This window comes from Fundulus heteroclitus, chromosome 23 (genome assembly GCF_011125445.2).
Source record: "Fundulus heteroclitus isolate FHET01 chromosome 23, MU-UCD_Fhet_4.1, whole genome shotgun sequence".
Classification (NCBI taxonomy): Eukaryota; Metazoa; Chordata; class Actinopteri; order Cyprinodontiformes; family Fundulidae; genus Fundulus; species Fundulus heteroclitus.
In genome coordinates, this window is record NC_046383.1 from 1,504,607 (window position 1) to 1,508,899 (window position 4,293).

The 4,293-nt window shown below is 37.0% G+C and overlaps 1 long non-coding RNA gene across 1 annotated transcript; it reads right to left on the bottom strand.

The window, feature by feature from the left end:
• Positions 1-2,446: 2,446 nt before the first annotated feature.
• LOC118557403 lies at positions 2,447-3,530 on the bottom strand. Its single transcript, XR_004927854.1, has 2 exons — positions 2,748-3,530; positions 2,447-2,541 (listed from the first exon to the last, which is right to left on the bottom strand). It is a non-coding gene; the product is annotated as an uncharacterized LOC118557403 (long non-coding RNA).
• Positions 3,531-4,293: the final 763 nt, after the last annotated feature.

Sequence of the window (4,293 nt, forward strand, 5' to 3'; positions counted from 1 at the left end):
TGATGAGCAGAGTAAACTTCAATTCAGTTAAATTTTATTTAAATAGCACCGATTCATGATATATGTCATCTCAAGGGACTTTTCAAAGTCATATTCAATCAGATTATACAAATTGGTAAAAAAGGTTCCTATCTAGGAAACCCAGCAGATTGCATCAAGTCTTGACAAGCAGCATTCACTCCTCATGAAAGAGCATAGAGCCACAGGGACAGTCGTCTGCATTGTCCATGGGTTTGCAGCAATCCTTCATATTGAGCAAGCATGAAGCTTGCTCATATCCTACCCAAGCTTAAGCCTACGTAGGATATGGTGAAGAAGAAAAAGATTTGGGTTCATATAAGCATACTAAGAGCAATGAATAAAGGCTTGACTGCTACACTGGAAGGGTTAACAATCTGGCATCTCCCTTCCTGCTCCTTTTAAGCTCCTTCTGATTAGTCCTCTTGAGTAGGACCACACCTGACAGTCACACCCTGCAGAGAGGAGAGGAAAGAGAGAGACACACAAGCACACACCAACCTGTACACATCTCTGCATATGATAACTTTATCAGGCTCTGTGAACATGAAAATATGTTTTCTTCTTGATAGCAGAGTACTAAAAGGGTGTCCCATACCCACTGTCTCTTCTTCTGGGTCTGTTCTTTTAATCTTTGGGTCCAATGGATGCAAATGTTTATGAAATCCTAAATGAGCAGCTCTCAATCTTGCATGAGTCAATGGGTTGTCTGTTGTTGCATTTACTTAGAGATGTTTGGGAATGTTGAAACTACAGGACAAATGTGCACAGATAAATGTGGTGTAATGTATGTGGCTAATCGTTCCAACTGCTATATGGGAATAACCCGTGTAGCTAAATTCAATGTTTATATGTTGCAAGAATCAGAAACAAACATTTTAAACCATGAGACAATTTTCCCCCCTCTTCGAAGCCTGCAGGGGCCCATGCTAATGGTTTCAGTAAATGGTGTTTCCTTGCTGTTTGATGCGTCTCATCACTCCCCCATACAACAGTGGAGGCAGAGGGTGCAGTTACTTTGACATTTAGAACCCTGGTAGCAACACTGATGGGAAACAATACAGTTTTAAATAAACATTAGTAGTATCATTAAAAAATGAGCTTTGTGAAAGGGTAATAGTTCAATTTATTAAAGAGAACTATTTCTCTATGGTTGTTTCGCAGTGATGGAAAGCTCAGGATTCAGCTGCAGGGTTTACACGTTGAGCTTAGGTTTGTGTTTACAGACAAACTGCTGTTGTGTTATGGTAATTCATGTTCTGAATGTTGACAGTTTTAACTTTAAGGTAACTCAGTATGGACACTCTATTAAAACATTTTTTAAACCTTTCATAAAAGTAATGTGCTTTAAGTTAGTTTATTTGTTTATCCTCTTAAAATAGCAACTTGCTACAGCAAGAAAATTAGTGTGTGGTCCTTCGAGGTCGGTGTCCTGTACAGGTGCGACTGAATAACCCAACATGCAGTTTCCACCTGGGTTTTACGGTGCACTCATGCACATACCACCACATCAGAAAAAGTTAATTCAAATATTAACAATATCAATTTAAAAATTTTATAAAATCTTGGATTATTATTATTATTATTATTATTTAGTTGCATACCTGGTGGGTTGGGAGCTCTGGGAGGGAGGGCTACAGCCGAGGGAATATGCTGGCTCCATAGCCTCCTGACCGGGTTCGGTACTTAGCCTGCACTGGGGGATGTGGCAGGGTACTGGGTCAAGGTTAGGCGTCCTGTGTCTCTGCCTGTGCCTCTTTAGTCTGGGTACTACAGCTCTTGTGCTGCTGCCCTACCACCAAGTTGGGTGTATCGCTGTTCTGTGTAGGTGCCAAGTGTTTGTCTACCTGGAGCAGTTCAGGAGCTGAGGCTACCTGCCCTGTGCTGGAACAACTATAACCCAATCTAAAAGAAATATAAAATAAAAAGAAATTTGCATACTTAAAAAGAGCTTATTTAAAGCCATAAACAATTGAAACGTGTCACTGTGTCTAAGAAATCTGTAGTGCTGAAATAAATGAACTTCTCAATGATGATCTAATTTACCGAGATGCAACTCTTGCTGTTTTTTTGCTTCACCACACCTGCTTCAAATATATGGCTTTTCTCTTCAGTCAGGCTGCACACCACTTAGCATCTGAGAAGGCAGTGAGTGTGCCAGGGTAGGCCCCATCTGCATACAATTTCAAACGGTCCATCAGCGTGCACATCCAGGAATGCCCTGTTAGATCATTGTCAGCCACATACATAACAGAAATAAACAGAAATGAGTTGTTAGAGTAAAAAGATTAAACATTGTGTTCAATGGTAAATAAAGAAAGTGAATATATTAAATATTATCAGTGTATTAGTTTGAAAATGATCTTGGTTAGAACATATATTATAGTACCTCATTTACTTTCAGCAGTTCTTCTTCTTCTTCTTCTTCTTTTTTTATGGCGGTTGGCAAGCAACTTTTAGATGTGCATTACCGCCATCTACTGGAATGGAGTGTGGATCGGGACGCTAACTTTAAACACCCCCCTCAAAGCAAAACAAAAAACAACTTATATCTTTTCTATCAATTTAGTTTTCTTGAGATAATTAATTAAATAACTTATATCTTTAGAAGTAGAAATTTTTCCTAAAATATCTTGTAAATTTAACTGTAATTTATTTTCTTGTAACCGACTAACTAATTTCCTTCTCTCAACAGAATATTTTGTACAGAACAACAAAACATGTTTTACCGTCTCTTCTTGACCACAAAAATCACAACTTCCATTTCGATGTTTTCCTATTTTAAATAAATTACTGTTTAACCTTGTATGTCCAAAACGCAACCTAGATATAACTGTTTCCTCCTTTCTATTTCGTCCTGTTCTCCTCATTGCACCAACTTTTCTTTGAATACTGTACAGCCATCTACCAGTTCTATCTTCCTCCCACTGTCTCTGCCATCTTTCCTTAACCTTTTGTTTAATAATAGATTTGATTTCTTCTTTACTAAATGGAACTAATATATCAATAACACTATATTTTGAAGCTTGTTTTGCATATTTATCTGCCAACTCATTCCCTCTTATTCCTATATGTGACGGTATCCATGTAAATATAACTAATAAACCCATTGCTTGAATTCTATAAGTTATTAACTGAATTTCTAATAAAAGATCCGGTCTACTAATAGCGTGATTATTTTTCAATGAATATAATGAAGAACTTGAATCAGAACAGACTATGCTTCTTAATGGACGGACTTCCTCAATCCATCCTAAAGCTAAAATGATTCCCATCATCTCTCCAGTATAAACTGATACTCCATCAGTAATTCTTTTACATTTTTTAACTCTGAATTCTGGAACAATGAAAGACACACCATTACTGCTATTTGAGTTTTTAGATGCATCTGTAAAAACTTGGACATATCCATAGTACTTATTATCTAAATATGATTGAATCAAATGTGGATCTGAAATGTTTTCTCCTTTCCTTTTCTCCAACAAAGTCAAATCAACAACATTATTATGAAATAGAGACGGGTTACTTTCAGCAGTTGATGACCTTCACAGCTTTTTCATCACTTCTACCCAGGTCATCTGCTGGCTAACCATTAAGAAATGCACCCGCTGTCACCAGCCCTCTGCAGGACCTGCTAATCATCCAATGATTTAAGTCAGGTATGTTCAATAAGAGAAATAGCCGGAACATTCAAGACACCAGTCCTACAGGCCTAGAAATATGTAATTAAAAAGACAATAGGTGCTTTTCCTGAGAAATGGACATGATAATAAACCCTTTTTTTCCACAAAAAACATTTTTGTGTCATTCTTGAAGGAATGGGAATGTATTTTACTTTAGATTAGAAAGATGTCGAACATTGCTTGATATATTGATTTTTTTTAAAGGGCAGAATTAAAATTAGGATCTTCAAAGAAGCAACATAAAGAAACTGGGAAATTAAAAGATATGGGGAAGCTGTGGAAAGTGACAGCCTCAGCGGTTGCAGCCATTTTTGGACTTTTTTCAGGTTGTAACCTAAACTGGGAGTGACTTTAGCGGATCCCTGGACAAATTTCTAAAGTCTGTTATCTGCTGTCTGTCCAGAAAATCCTAAAGCTCTTCTGGTGTGTTTTGATCTATAACAGTGAGGATGAAACAAGAATGTGCTCATTTTATTTCAGTCATTTTCTGTGTGTGTTTTTGTAATTGATGGTGGAAATTCCACAAATAAATTCCCTTATTAATTTTAAATTGAAATAGTTAATTTCTTAAAACAGTACCCCAAATTGTGAC